The sequence below is a fragment of the Mus caroli genome, unplaced genomic scaffold (genome assembly GCF_978045245.1).
Source record: "Mus caroli unplaced genomic scaffold, Mus_caroli_1 scaffold_19, whole genome shotgun sequence".
Lineage (NCBI taxonomy): Eukaryota > Metazoa > Chordata > Mammalia > Rodentia > Muridae > Mus > Mus caroli.
In genome coordinates, this window is record NW_028227274.1 from 59,969,728 (window position 1) to 59,986,418 (window position 16,691).

Consider the following 16,691-nt stretch of genomic DNA (forward strand, 5'->3'; position numbering starts at 1 on the left):
TCTATGATCTGCTCCTATTGTTCACTTCCTGCTAATAACAGACTCACGCCATCCTGTGTGGGTCCAACCAGGGGGTCTTAGGGTATGGAGCAAGACATCAGACTGTTGATTTGGGGGCCAGAGAGGAAGCAGGGTCTGTCTACATAGCTTTGGCTGTCCTGGTTCTCACTATGTAGATCAGGCTGGTCCTGAACTCAGATCCTGTTTGACTCTGCCTCCTGAGTGCTGGTATTAAAGGCACATGCCACCACGCCTGGGCCACACTATTGATCTTAATTGGCTCCCAATCAACTAGGAGAATAAAATACTCCTCATTTACCAACTGGTCCTCGAGGAAGAGGTCCCTGGATGTGGACAGGCCCGTGTCTCTTTCTGCCTTTACGATATTCAGCTTTGGGTGAGGGCACAGAGTTATCTGTGGCACTCTGAATTTTCATCTTTGTGACAGTAAGATACTAGACACCCCCTCTCTGCATGGCCATTGAGGATTGGCAGGGTGGTAGTACGTCCCTGGGGGGGGGGTGAGCAAGAGAAGGGAAGGGGGCTGGAGCCATCCTGGGCTCAGCCAGTTGTCAGCCTGGGAACTCTGCAAACTCCTAGGAGAGAGCTCTACCCCTTGATGCCTGAGAGGCTAATAATGGCCTTCCCTCCTCAGAATGGAGCTGATGAAGCACTCAGTTCCCAAGGGCTTGCCACACAGCAGTTGCTGTTGAAGTCCCCGCTTCCTTCCGTGGGCTGAGCAATAACTACCCATCTGCTTTCACTGGAATGCAAGTGACAGGTGCTGGGTGGAGAAGGCTCATGATGTCCCCTTCCCCAGGCTCTGCATGGGAGGTAGCCATCTGACAAGGGTGCCAGGAGTGAAGACTCATCTCTCCAGCACCGCCCCCCCGGGGGGGGGGGGTTCCTGCTGAGTACAATAACAGGCTGCCTACAGGGCCCAGAGGCAAGGCAAAGCCAGTCCAACAGCACCACAAAGGAAAGCCCCCTCTGGAGAGAGCATGCCTCCTCGAGGGAGGCTCCTTTCTCTGTGATAATTCCAGCTTGTGTCAAGTTGACACAGCCAGTACAGGTATAGTGATACACACCTGCTATCCCAGCTCCTTGGGAGACTGAGCCAGGAGGACAGCTTTCATCTACAACTGAAGGCCACACTGGCCAATAGACTAGGACTTTGTCTCTCCCAAATCCTCTTCAAAAAAAAAAAAAAAAATCTGTTGTCATGACTCGGACTTAGAGAGACCTGGGAAGATAGGGCTGCCTCTAACTTTTCAAGGGGACCAAAGAGGGGCTCTAGTTTGTACAGGTGGAGACACAGAGAGATCTATCTATCTATCTATCTATCTATCTATCTATCTATCTATCTATCATCTATTTATTTATGTTGACACAGGATATCATGTAGCCTGGGCTGGCTTCAAGGCTGCTTATGTAGACAGTGCAGGCTCTCAACTCCTGATGCTTCCTCTAGCTCCTGGGTGCTGAGATTGCAGGTGTGTGCCACCACACATGTTTACACGGTGTTGGGACCCAACCTACCGCTTGCAACTGAGCCCCATACACTCCTCAGCCCTGAAAAGACCTTGAAACAGTCAGTGAAGACATGAAGGACGATAGCAGCTGATGGATTGTCTCGGTAAAGCAGGGAATTCTCTGCCACTAGAGAATGCAAGTAGAGGGTGGATTCGAACCTGCGAAGTCCCTTCCAGTTCTGAGACCCTCTGAATTTCATTTTTCAGCCTTCAGCCTTTCCCTTACTTTTAGTCTGACTTCCTACCAATTCACCCCAAGGATACAAGTCAGAGGTGAGAAAAATTATATTTAGACAGGGTCTATTGCTCCTAAGTTAAAAGTTAAGCTCCAAGCTGGGCGGAGGTGGTACATACCTTTAATCTGCTGAGAGGCAGGGGCAGGCAGATCTCTGTGAGCTGGAGACCACCCAGCTCTACATAGTGACTTCTAGGACAGCCAGGTCTATGTAAAGATACCTTGTCTCAAACAAACAAAAAGAAAAGAAAAAGATAAAAAGGTAGCCTTCAAAACATCACGGTAACACACATCTATATCAGCTCTCAGGAGGCTGTGGCAAGAGAGTCACTAAGAGCTCAAGGACTGTGTGTTAATTACTTTTCTGTAGAGAGAGCAAACTGAAGGCAGGACGAGGCTATGAACTCTCAAAGCCCACCCCTCAGTCAAGCACTTCCCCAAGCAAGGCTCTACCACCTCCCTGAACAGCACTACCAACCGGGGACCAAATGTTCAAATACTGGAGCCCCCTGGGAACATTTCTCATTCAAACCACCATGACCTGCTTGGGCCATAAATTCAGGCCAGCTCAAGTGAGACTCTATCTCAAAACCCAAGCCAAAACTAAAACTCTGCATCCACAACCCATCACAACAAACAAACAAACAAACAAGACATAGAAACACATTAGGAAGCAGAGGCAGGCAGATCTCAATGAGTTTGAGGCCTGTCTGGTCTCCATATCAAGTTCCAGGCCAGCCAGGGATATAGGGTGATGCCCTGTCTAAACAAATACAAACAAACCAAAACCCCAAAACAACAACAGCAAAAATCCCCAATTCCCCAAAATGTTACACGCCTTCTCCAGTGGTGTTTGAATGTGGGCGGTGAGGCTGCACGACTTCTTCACTGCTGAAATTTGGAAAGGGTCATCTCCACTGTCAACGTGACTGGCTTTAGAATGACCGTAAAAACATCTCTCCGAGAGAGTCTGTAAAGATCTATGAGGTGGGAAGATTCACTCTGAATGTGGGTGACATTATCCCACAAGCTGGGGTCTGAGGCGGAATAAAAAAGAGAAAGCGAGCTGAGCCCGAACCTCTGTGCTTACTGCTTCCCGACTGCATGTACAGTGTGACCAGCCTTGTTCTGCTGCTCTCAAGACTTCCTCTCCCTGGTGAACTGTACTTCCAACTGTGAGCCAAAAGAAACCTCTTTCTCATTATTAAACTGTTTAAATTGTGTGTGTGTGTGTAGTACCATAATGCACACGTGGAGGTCAGGACAACTTTTCAGAGTCTGTTCTCTTCTTTCACAGGTCAAATTCAGGTGATCATTACATGTCCCATGAGCCTTTGCACTGTCCCACCAAGTTGCTTTTTTGAGGAAAGTAGTTAATTCAGAATTCTATTTTCTTCTTCTACTTCGTCTGTCTTTGTCTCTTCTTCTTCTTCTTCTTCTTCTTCTTCTTCTTCTTCTTCTTCTTCTTCTTCTTCTTCTTCTTCTTCTCCTCCTCCTCCTCCTCCTCCTCCTCCTCCTCTTTCTCCCCTCTCCTCCTCTTCACCTCTCCCTCCTCTTATTCTCCCCTCCTCTCTTCTTTCCCCTTTTGTTTTTTTTTAAAGACTTATTTATTTATTTATTTATTTTATTACATCTAAGTGCACTGTAGCTGTCTTCAGACACCCCAGAAGAGGGCATCAGATTTCATTACGGATGCTTGGGAGCCACCATGTGGTTGCTGGGATTTGAACTTGTGACCTTCAGAAGAACAGTCGGCACTCTTAACCGCTGAGCCATCTCTCCAGCCCTCCCTTTGGTTTTCTTGAGACAGGATTTTATTGTGTAGCCCTGGCTGTCCCAGAATTTACTCTGTAGACCAGGCTGCTTAAGAACTCACAGAGATCCATTTGCCTTTGACTCCCGAGTGCTGGGATTAAAAGTATAGGTCACCACCACTTGGTTCAAAATTCTTATAATTACTTGCTCTATCCTGTCAAAACCATACTCCCATCAACAGCTCAATTGGAAGAGCAGAGGCTGTCTTAACTCTCAAAGAGCATGCTAGAGACCTTCCCTCCACATATTAATGAGGCTTTCTAACAAGCCCAGAACTGAGCCGGGCGTGGTGGCGCACGCCTTTAATCCCAGCACTCGGGAGGCAGAGGCAGGCGGATTTCTGAGTTCGAGGCCAGCCTGGTCTACAAAGTGAGTTCCAGGACAGCCAGGGCTATACAGAAAAACCCTGTCTCGAAAAACCAAAAAAAAAAAAAAAAAAAAAAAAAAAAAAAAAAAAAAAAAAAAAGCCCAGAACTGAAGGCACGCGGTGGGATCTCACTGGAGTAAAACACATCTGTGAGTGGATAAGGTGGGTGAATGTTTGAGAAGCCAGGCTGAATTTGTTCTGTCTTTTCCGTAGTCTTTCTGCACAGACAAGCCAAGACAGACTCGGACTATGCAGTGCCCGAGGGAGCATCCCTGGGAATGGCAGGGGAGGGGAAGCTGCCCATTGTCCTGGAGAAGGATGTAACAGACCCTTTGTGCTGCTCGCCAAGGAAGACTGGCTGTGGAGGTGGAGGAAACAATGTGTGGCACAGTTCTCCCCGAACGCTGGGACAGCCAGGCATGCGATGCTGACAGGAAATGGCCATGGCTTGCATTCTAAGGCTCTGATTAGTTGGCGTGGGACCCTTTCCTGGTATAGTGGGAACACTGCCTTCCAACCCTCTGGCCCCTTTGGCAGTCCCAGATTTGACCCCACGACTCAGACAGTAACTCGCTGAGATCAGCCTAGGTTGGTCCTTTCATGTTTTTTCCACCACAGTGAAAGAACTAACAGGACCAAAGGGGCTGACACTGCTTAGATGACCTGCAGATCCATCAAACCCTAGCAGGACAGGACATGTGTGTGTGTGTGTACATGCTGGAGAGGACAGAGGGGCTGCATGTCCAACTTACTGTTATTACCAACATCAGTCAGGGCCTTGAACATTTGAACCTCCAGAGACAACTCTGACACATTAACTACACCCCAAATAGTGCAATAAAACACATTACCGGCTGGGTGATGGTGGCGCGTGCTTTTAATCCCAGCACTTGGGAGGCAGAGGCAGGCGGATTTCTAAGTTCGAGGTCAGCCTGGTCTACACAGTAAGTTTCAGGACAACCAGGACTACACAGAGAAACTCTGTCTCAAAGAACAAAAAACAAAAAACAACAAACAAACAAACAAAAAAGAACACATCACGGGCCTGGAGAGGTAGCTCAGTGGTTAAGATCTCTTCCAGAGGATATGGGTCCAGTTCCCAGCACCCACATGATGGCTCACAACCACCTATAAGTTCAGTCCCAAGAGAGCTGATGTCCTTTTCTGGCCCTGATGGCACTGTATGCATGTAGCACACAGACAGGAATTCACACACATACGGGCATGCGCACAGGCACATACATACACAGATCATAAATATTAAGAACACTTCAGTTAAACAGGTGGGTTTGCGTTTGATTATGCACCAAAATGCATTGTTGGAAAGAATGCGCTGAAAGAATGTTCAAGTTGGCTAACACGACAGAACTGTCTTGCCAGGTCATTGCCACTCTCGCCATCAGAAAGATGTGCCATGGATAGTCTTCTAACTCAAGTGGCTGGTCAAACACTTCTAGTGTGTCATGGGGTGTTATTTTCTATCAGGAACTGAGTAAAGGAAACCTACCATTGCTAGAGTGGCTGCTCACCTTCTAATCCGATGCAAATAAAATGAGAAGCAGGACAGGTGAGTCCACCCTCCCGCTCCCCCCTTTCTCAGCTGAGATCCATCTCCTGCTCTTAGACCTTGGAGATCTCAGTCTTGTCCTGTGGTCTCCAGGAAAGAAACTAGCAGCTCCCTGGTTCCCTAGCCTTTGGATATGACACCAGCAACAATCCTGACTTTTAGTTTCCAAGTGCATGGGGTGGTGGTATACATCTGTGAGTGCATGAATCTGTAGAATGTCTGAAGTCAGAGGATTGACAAGGTGGCGTCCTTCTAAGGCTATGAGAAAAAAGGGTGGTCTGTAACCTTGCTTAGCATCTGAGGAGTAAGCCATCTTTGGAGTTCTTTGACTTGTAGACGAATTATTCCCATTTCCACCTCTGTGTTCATGTGGGCTCACTTCTGTGTCTGTCTCTAATTTCCCCTCCTCTTAAGGGACAGTCATCTCACTAGATGCTGATGCAACCTCATTCTAATCATACCTGGAAAGCCCTATTTCCAAATAAAGTCAATGTCTTAGTTCTCTTTCCTATTGCTGTGACTAAATACTCTGCCAAAACCAACTCAAGGGAGAAAGACTTTTCTTATCTCAAAGTTCAAAGCATAGTCTGTCATGGTGAGGAATTCAAGGTAGCAGGAGTCTGGTCAGATCACAGGACCAAATTCTGAGGTGTTGAGGATTAGGACTTTATCATAATAATTTAAATGTCTATAAGCCAACCCTGGACATGAGTGAGGAGATGTTGCTACATACATGACTGTGTGCTTGTGCTTCTAACAGCTATAATAGTGACCTTCCTCCAAGAAGTCTGAGTGAGACCATTTTCAGTTTAGATTTTAGTTTGAGCAGGTTGGAAAAGATGCTCTAAACACTCTTCGGCCTCAACCTGAGGCCACCTACCTACCACACTGTCTATCCATCCCATCATTCTCAATTTCAGATCTTGAGCACATGAGTCGACTAGAAATTTCCCTGTTCTCAGAAACCAAGAGGTGGAGGGGGCTAAGCTCCTGTGATTGACAGGTGATAGCCATCACTAATGAGACCTACTACCTGTTGACTAATTAATGGTTTCCTCAGAGTTGAAACGTCCCCTCTGGGAGGGAGGCGGGGAGGAGGTTTGAGACTCAAGACTCCCAAGATAGACAAAAGGTCATGTGTGTGGAGGGGCACAGGGTAGAGGCAATGGGAAAGACTTAGAAGAGTCTCTAAGGCCCTTACCAGGCTTTCTAGAAGGGGTAAGCAGCCTGGAGGGAAATCACTCTGACTAATCTCGTTTCGCAGAGCTCTCTCAGACCTGGGAAGTGGAGTGGAGAGTTGCAGGGTTGTAGCTTTCATAAGTCATTGCCTTGTTGGACTGAGCTTTTCAGTGATGCAACTGCTTTGACTCATTGCTGCTCCTGTAAGTGACCACTCACTCAGACTCCTGCTAATAACCCTGATTAAAAAAACCCACTGCTCCACCAAGATGGACTTTGGTGCAATCATTACTTTGGTCACTCATGGATTCCCTTTCTGGGATGAGTAGGGGTGTGTGTGTGTGTGTGTGTGTGTGTGTGTGTGTGTGTTTCACTTCTCCCTAGGAAAAGTCTCTTACACAATACCAGTTGGGAAGCCCCATTGAACACAACACACTCAAGAAGATGTGGTCCCCAGAGCTGTTACATACTCTAGACTAGACTCTAATCCCACGTGCTGAGAACTAACTTTGTAAACTCTTTACACAAGGCTATCATACTCCATTTGTCGTTCTATTATAATTTTAAAAAATATTTTAAAGATGTATTTACTTCTTATTTGAATGAGTGTTTTGCCTACATATATGCATGTGTACCATGTGTGTGTAGCACCCACAAAGGACAGAGGAGGGCATCCGGTCCCCTGCAACTGGAGTTCAGGTGTTTGTGAGCCAACACGTGGGTGCTGGGAAGCAAACCCAGGTCCTCTCTACGAGAGCAGTCAGTGCTCTTAACTACTGAGTCATTTCTCCAACCCCACTTTATTATTATTTTTTATTTTATTTTTGTTTGTTTGCTTTTTTTATTTTTTTGAGACAGAGTTTCTCTTTATAGCCCTGGCTGTCCTGGAACTCACTCTGTAGACCAGGCTGGCCTCGAACTCAGAGATCCCCGCCTGTCTCTGCCTCCCAAGTGCTAGAATTAAAGGCATGTGCCACCACTGCCTGGCTTATTTCTATTTTAGGATTACTTCAAAATACAATTGTCTTTTCTCAGCCATGACAGTTCCTGCCACCATCACTGTCTTTGTGCCCTGGGAGTTGAATGCATGAGCAGCCCAAACCCCACACTCTTCTCCAGTTCATTATGAATGGCTGAGAAGGGATCCGAACCAGGGAGCCAGGCTTTCCATCTGTTTGTCCACTGCCTTGCTGTGGGTGGTAGGGACCAGGACATCTAATCCATGAGAAAAGCCCGTACTTTCTGCTCAACTGGCAGAGTGTGAGCAGGGCACTGAAGAAGGTGTGGATGAATCTTTCTGTCTGCATCTTCTCTCCTTGATAGTGAGCTTGCTTGCCGAGGGCTGCAGATATTCTGGCTGGTTTTGTTTTGTTTGTTTTGTTTTGGCCTCAAACAAAAGCGCCCGAGTATTGCTTGTGTGTAGAGTATTGAGGTGGATACCATGGTATGGAGACAGGGAAGTTGGATCATTTCTACTGCATAATATTTACTAATATTCCCTTTTGGAGAAGAATGAAAACACTTCTTCCAGGTTTCTAAACAAGAGGGACATCATTGGCCCTTGTGACTGAAGCCTTTGGGTAGATTCAGCTTAGATGTATCTGGATCCAGGGACGTCTGTCTTATTCGCTGAGAATGCATTCCAGGAAATGAAAGAGGGCAGGGTTGGGGGAGAAGCAAGGTCACTGGGAGCCGCAGTCAGGAGCAACTGCACTGTACTATGTGTCACACAGCGCTATGTGACACGAGAGGGCTTGTGAAGCATGGAGGATTTCAGAAGGCAGTGGGATTAATGTACTCAGGCATTCGTCCATGCCTTTATTGAGGCTGAGATACTAACCCTCATCTGACCGTCATAAGAACAAGCAGGGTGCTTCAAAGATAAAGACTGCCTGATTTAAGGGTCTGTCACCGTCTCGGGAGTAGGCAGACCAGTAGACACCGGTTACAAATTAGTCACCTCTTGTCACAGTGACGTAAAGGACATGCCAATGGCATATGGCCAAGAGCTCAGATCCTACTGGGGAGCCTGGGAAACCTCTGGGAAACAGTTTATAAGGATTCAGACCAGGGCAAGAAAGGCTTTAAAAAAATCCCTAGTCTCCTCATCCCGAGTGTATGTATGCATGTGTGTGTGTGTGTGTGTGTGTGTGTGTGTGTGTGCACGTGCACTCACAACTTTAGCACTGGAGAGGATACGCAAAAGAATCATGAACTTCAGGCCTGCTGGGAGATATTGCCAACAAACAAGCAAACAAAAGAAAAAACTGTCTGGGAACATGGCTCAGTGGCAGAGTGTTTGCCTAGTGGGTGGAAGGTTTTCTCTTCCCACCTTTATTTGGGTCCAGGAGATTGAACTCAGGTTGTCACGTTTGGTGACAAATATCCTTACAGCTGAGCCATCTCTCTGGTCCTTATTCATATTTTAAAGAGATTTTTTATGGGTATGTTTCTAAGTGAGCATATGACATGTATGTATGTATGTATGTATGGGTGCCCGTAGAAACCAGATTGTAACTTCTGGAGTTCCAGGCAGCTGAGAGCCATCAGATGTGGGTGTGAAGGACTGAACTCAGATCCGATGCAAAGAACAGCAAGCGCTTTTAACCACTGGGCCATCCCATTATTCACACCCCATTCTTTACACCTCTTATAAAGCGCTTATTACATTATTAAGTTACTTTTAACACAAATTAAAAGGTGGAATTTAGAATAGCATCAAAAACACAAACCCCTTGTGTTTTTTTCTAAACGTAGAACGACACTCACTTTGGGAATGCTACCTTCCCTTTGAGCATGTGTAGAACATTTCTGTGTGAGAGGTTCTGGGGTGTTTGTGTGTACACTAACTCACCGTGTGGAGCTGTTGTGAGATTTGGGAGACTGGAGACAAGGCAAGGACTTGCAGGGTCTCTAAGTAGTGAGGGGTGTAGACTGAGCAACGCGGTCCTGAATGAGGGAGATTGTGACAATCAGGAGATGATGGGCTGGGCCCTCAGAATCTTGGCATGTGGAGGAGTTTTTCTGGGCAAGCTCTCCATGCCCCAGCTTGGCTGCAGAGGAGCAGAATGGTATTCACCTTCATAATAACTTCCCTCCCTCCCTGTGAGCATCCACTCCTTGTCTCTGTGGATGAAGAGCTAGACTGTGGTGATGGATGAGGTGGTACCACAGCAGGGCGGTACCTGATTATTTTGATTATTTTACCTGCTTGCTGTAGGATGGAGCCACATTCCTCCCCCAGGCGCCAGGGGCTATGCTATCAGAGAGGAGCTGGGAGGAGGGGTTTCCAACTGTGAGCAACCTGGCTGGTGAGATTAGAGAAAATGACCACCTCTCCTGCCCGATTTGCACATAGACTGTGCTTGTAGGGGTGGGGGTGGGGCTCCCTTCCCTCTGATACCCTGCCCGCTCTTTCCATCTGATACTCTTCAGCCTGTCTTGAGGACTGGTGCTGACTCCATGCCTTCCTTCATAAACCACTCAGGACTGTTAAACAAATCCTATAATTAGAAACCAGGTTTGCTAGACCAAGTGAAAAATGTAACATTGTCCTCTGTCTGCTCACTGGACACTCAGCTGTTGTCCCATGACCCAGAGGAGCTGTGACCTTGGGTTTCCAAGAAGCCTTAATAAGGTAATGTTTATAAGGCTCTTAACTTTGTAACTCTGCTGGAGTACAACCCTGCGAAGAGAGGACATGCCATGATTCCAAGACGGTCCCCTCCCCCGCTATCTTGATGGTGAAGCATGTTGTCCCCTTAGGTAGTACATGGAAAGTCCCAAGCTTTAGAGTAAAGGATGTGGGCTCTCCTCCCAGCTCTGACACTGAATGCTGTGTGGCACCCTTTTCTCTCGTCTCTGGACTTTCGATTGTCCATCCTTAAACTAAAGCATTGAGGGGTGATGCTCTCAAAGCTTCTTCCAGCTCCAACAAAGGCTGTTTCTTTTCAGTGTTTACCACTATGTTTCATCCCAAGCAAGAATTTGTTTCCAAATTCCATTTCCTTCTCTTGATGCCACAGAACTTGGTAATGAACTTGAGCCACATACCTCTGGGAGGGGGTTGGAAAGACAAGTAGGCACATCTTTCTCTGCCTCTGCGTTCAGTCCCCAGTCTCTGTTCAGCGAGAGCAAATAGAAAGGCAAACAAACAAACACAGGGCAGGGACCGTTAGGAAAAGAACTGACAGGCCTGAAATGGGACAACATGGGGGATAGAGGAGGAGAGCCAGGGCTCTTCTGTGGAGAGATGGTCGCACCAGCTCTGATCATGAGAGCTGACTGAAAGCTCTATGAACCAGAATCTGCTGTAAGCAGATACCATGGCCAAGGCAACTCTTATAAGGACAACACTTAAGTGGGGCTGGCTTACAGGTTCAGAGTTTCAGTCCATTATCATCAAGGTGGGAACATGGCAACATCCAGGCAGGCAAAGAGCAGGAGGAGCCGAGAGTTCTACATCTTCATCTGAAGGCTGCTAGCAGAATACTGACTTCTAGGCAGCTAGGGTGAGGGTCTTAAAGCCCACACCCTCAGTGACACACCTACTCCAACAGGGCCACACCTTCTAATTGTGCCACTCCCTGGACTGAGCATATACAAACCATAACTACAACCTCTATCCTGCCAGCACAACTCCCAGCAAAGTATCAAGTTGTGTACTTCCTTGCCAGTCTCATTTTACAGATGAGAAGCTAACAAGGATGGAAAAAAGAGGGCTGGGTGTGCAGCTCAGTGGTAGAGCATTTGCCTGTCATATGCTAAACCCTGGGTATGATTCCCTGCCTTGCATTGAGAGAGAGAGAGAGAGAGAGAGAGAGAGACAGAGACAGAGACAGAGACAGAGACAGAGAGAGACAGAGAGACAGAGAGGAGATTTGCCCAAATGAAGTGTATTATTGGAATAGAGATCCCAAAACCTATCCTTGGCCTCTGTAGATCAGTCACCTATAAATCTCTAAACCTGCCATGATACTTTTGGTCATAAGCATGATGGGAGAGTTTCCATCTCTGCATTTCTGAATGTTCTGATGGAAAAGGCTCGGTGACCTGTACGGGTCATGTGGCATAGGCGATGAGGGCACCTTGGCTGTGCCAACCTTTGTAGGTTTAGGGGCTGCTCCTTTTTGCAGCACAACTAGGCTAATTCTGACTGCGGTTGCTTGGCATGGGCAGAGAGGCATCCGGCTTGCTCTGTGCCTTCACAGTTAATGTCTGGACAGCAGAATAAAGGGTCAGACAAAGGGTTCAGAGGGAAGACCAAAAGACATTTTATAGGAGTGTCAGAAAAATGCCCTTTGATGGTCTCATGGAGCTTGAGAGCTAAAGAGGAGATCTGTGATTTCTTTAAGAAGATGTGATTCTGGAATGCCCAGCCAGACCTAGCTAAGATAATGGAGTGAAAGCAAGGGGATACTAGTATGGAAGAGGAAGTCCTCTGAATATAGCTGTGTATAACACAAGTCAAGCTGTCTCCAGGAGAGCACACTGGGAAGACAGAGCCGGGTCAGCCTGACCCCTGTATCTCTACAGGGCTTACTCAGTGTCCTGGCACTAGGGCACAAAGCCTCCTGACAGATAAAGCCTCTCCCTTGCAGACGTGTATAGAGTCCACACAACTGTGCATAGTTTGAAGTCATTCCACCTTTAGTCTTTGGCGGAAGCCATCTGATGATGGGTCACCCATCTCTGACCTCAGCTGGCCCAGTGCCCTTACCTTTCTCTAAACCAGGGAAAAGACTAGGGAAAGTGATGGACCCAGCTTTTCATCCCAAGCTCTGTCTGTCTTTCTCTCACTGTACGGCCATGGGCAGGTTATTTCTCTTTCCTGGGACTCTTTCTTCTCTTGTGTTTATAGTGATTTCACTTCCTGTCCTGAGGAAATGAAGTCTCTGGGATGACTGCTTTTAAACTATGGAGTTGGGGGGCTGGAGAGATGGCTCAGAGGTTAAGAGCACAGACTGTTTATCCAGAGGTTCTGAGTTCAATTCCCAGCAACCTCATGGTGGCTCACAACCATTTGTAATAGGATCTGAAGACCCCTTCTGGTGTGTCTAAAGACATTGATGTACTCACATAAAATAAATAAATAAACTGTGGAGTGCCACATGGCTGTGAGGAGTGTCACTCTTATCCCCAGGTAGTGGTCACCTGCCTCTGTGTAGGACATCTCATGTGTGTCCCGGAGCCGGGGACCACAAAGCTCCTTCCAACATCAATGTTGGAGCTACTTTTCTGGGAGTCAGGCTCTGGAAATGGCCAACATCACCAGGCTGCCTCTTCTTCCTTCATGGGGTGTAGGGAACTGAGCTCCCTTAGAAATTTGGTGAGATATCACTGTCTTAGGGTTTTACCGCTACGAACAGACACCATGACAAAGGCAAATCTTTTAACGGACAACATTTAATTGGGGCTGGTTTACAAGTTCAGAGGGTCAGTCCATTATCATCATGGTGGAAGCATGGCAGCATTCAGACAGGCATGGTGCAGGAGGAGCTGAGAGTTCTGCATCTTCATCTGAAGGCTGCTAGTAGAATACTGACTTCCATGCAGCTAGGACAAGGGTCTTAAAGCCCACACCCACAGTGACACACCTACTCCAACAGGGCCACATTTCTAATGGTGCCACTCTCTGGGTTGAGCATATACAAACCATCACAGTCATCTGGGGACAGCACTTTTCTCCTATTAAGCTGAGCCAAGGATCACAGGATTCTCAGAAGATGCAGCATGGATCTTGCAAGAGATGCAGATGTTGTCATGGATACAGGAGATGCAGAAGGCTGAGCAGAAGGGTTCAGCAAGAGCTCTTCCAAGATGTATTGCTGCTCCTGAAGCATGGACATCGTCACATCTGCCACTCTCCACTAGAGCACAAGTTTAAGAACTGGTGTAAATGTACCATGTTGTCCCCCAGTGCCTGGAACCATGTTGGGCGTCTTGAAGTTGCTTAAGAAGGACACTGCTCACTGACTAGAGAATACATTTATCCATCACTGTTTCCTCCAGAGCACACGGACAAGCTCACCAGAGAGGCTGAGTTGTAAGTCACTATAGCCTTAACCACCTTGAACTTCCTAGTGGTCATCAGGATGGGGACAGAGGCCCTGGCTATGGCCACCAAGGCTCCACGCCCAAGGGTAAGCAAGTGCTCTCAGAGTTGTCTGTTTCCTAAATGGTGGGTTGTGAGGTGCTCTTGGGGAGAATTCGAGCAAATCTGTGTGCTTTATCCTGATCCCAGGCTCTCCAGGGCAGGTGAATAAGATACACTCATTGCCTGAAGTAGTGCTCCCTGAAGGCACTTCAGAACTGTAGCAAAGCACAGACACTACCCTCAAGGCCATACACCCCCAGCTCCACAACAGAGAAACAAATAAAACAACTCAGTGCTGGTCTCCCCAGCTAGAGACTAGTGTTAAATCTGACCTGCTTAAGGCACGGGTTTCCACTCTAGCCCACCTCACTCCAACAACTCCTTGTAAGACGGCAGAAGATACTGGCTGGCCCCTCATCCCCTGTCCCCAATAGCCTGGCTAGTTCCTTCACTGGAACTGGGGCTCTACAGCTGCTCGCCCCCTATTTTGCTAGGTAGTGAGGCCTCCTTCCACCAAAGAGACACAGAGCCACCCAGGATGGGGGTGGTGGTGAGTGGTGGCTTGGGAGATGGGTGTCAGAGTCCTGGAGACTCTAACAGATTATAAACATCCCCTGGGTCTGAGGCATGGTTGTGTGGGTGAGCAGGGGGCCTGCTGCCTGGGCTATGCAAACGGGCTGTTTATATTCTGATCTTTCCGTACCCAGGCCTGCTAGTACTGGCAGGAGGACCATGCTTATGGAGCTCCTGAGGCCTGTACAGAAAATCAGGGACTTCTCCTTGCTGGGGGACTCTAAAGCTGGGGAAGCCTGACCCCCCTCTACCTGTCTTGTACACCATGCCCCCCAACTCCAGCCAGGCTTCTTGCCTCTGCTGAAACATATGGGGTGCCCACTCTTCCCTAGAGCTCTTCCTTCTCTTTGGGGTCTCTCTGGGAACTAGAAGGATTTTAGAACCGATCTGACTAGAATTACCCCATGCTACCTTGTCGGACAGAGCTAAGAACAGTGTGTTCAAGCAAACAGTAGCTAAGCTGTCCGTGACACAGTTACATACATGTCACACGTATGACCTCACTTTCATCACTCCCTCTCTCCCTTGATGGAAGTCGGGGTGCATGCCTCTGATTGGGGTTCAGCTTGCTTTGGTTCATAAACGTCAGTCTTCACGAAAACTAGAGAGCAAGAATACACCTGTGAAAGCGCACAAGAAATGAATTTACAATAAAAAGAGTCCAAAGAGACCAGATACGACATGCCCGTTACATCAAAGGTGGAATGTGTATCCTGAAAGACTGTCCTGGAAGGCAGGGAGGTCACCAGCAAAGACCCTACACTGGAAGAACTGGAAAGAGGTCCCTGCCCATGGGGATGTCTCTGGGTAGTGAGTGCCAACCAGATACAAAGCAAACACACAGTCTATCTGCAGCTTAGACGCGTGGCCCCGGTATTTTCAAGGCTGGACACTGGCCGACGGACACCTCAGAGTCGGTCACCAGAGAACCAAGTCCAATTCACACTTGTTTGATGCCCACCCTTTGGGGTGCAGATGCTAGTGTCTGGCCAAGGCCCAGGGTCCCACTGATGCGGCTGTCCCTCTACACGGCTCATTCACTCAGCCGTTCCCTTTTTTGAGAACTGGGAGCTCGTTGGCTAGGGCTATTCCCACCAACAATGTTCCTGTCTCTGGAGCTTAAAATAGCCCCCTCTTGGCTGGGGCTCTGCAGTGAGCAGTGAGGCAGGCATTTGTGCAAATAAGGACTTGTGAGAAGGGTTCCTACCCAGGAGGGAGGGGCAGACAGTATGGCAGAGGAGGCTGGGCCTCCTGGAGGGATGTGCTTGAGTGTCTGTGAGACTGTTCGTGCTGCCCTGACCTAACTGGATCCCCTTGACCAAGGATCTGGGCCTACATCCCTCAGAGCCTCCTGGCCTGGCTGAGATTCCAGGGTAGGCAGAGGTTCACTGAATAGAAAAGCCTTTGCACTCTCCCGCTGGTTACAGCCTCATCCCTACTCATTTCATAATGCCCAGATTTCTACTTAGGAACGTCCCAAAAGCATCCTGGAAAGCCCAAACTACAACTTATTTTCCTAACAGCAATTCCAATGTCTGCCCCCATGAGTTGGCCACTCACTTTGGCTAGGCATCGCACAAAGCACTTTAATGCACATTCTCATTAGAGCCTTACCACAATCATTAGAAATCAAGTGGTTGCTGTTTTGAGACAGGGTCTCTTGTAGCCCAGGCAGGCCTCAAATTTACTATATAGCTGAGGATGGCCTTAAAGTTCTAATTCTCATGCTTTTGCACTCTGAATGCCGGGATTAGAGGCATGCCACCACACCTAGTTTATACAGTGCCAGAAATTGAACCCGGGGCTTTGTGCAAGCCGGGCAAGCCCTCTATCTACCAAGAGAGCTACATTCCCATCCCCTAGCTATTATCTCTATTGAACAGAAGAAACAAAGGCTCAGATAAGGCAATTTCTTTCCCAAGGTCACACAGCTGTGATGAGAAAGATAGGACCAAGACTAAAATCCACCGACCTGTGTAGTCCTAACTACGCCTGCTCCCCTGGATCCCCACAGCTCTCATCTCCCACCCTGAGTTCCAGCATCTCCATCCTATGTTACAACTGGTTGGATTCAATGTCTCACATTGTGCTTTCTGTGTGTCACCCATGTTATAGCTAAACTGCCCCTGAGCTTGGGAGTTCTCAGGTCTCAAAGGACTGGAGTTCTTTCTCTGAGCTCCTAACCTTGCCCCATCTGGCTTGTTTGAGACTGGAAGGTGAGGCTGAGGTGTTACGGGCCCTCTTTGATGAGCAGACCCACTCCATTTGGGGGCGGTGTCTTCCACCTACACCACAGAAGGAGACATGGGGGTAGAGTGGACTTGCTT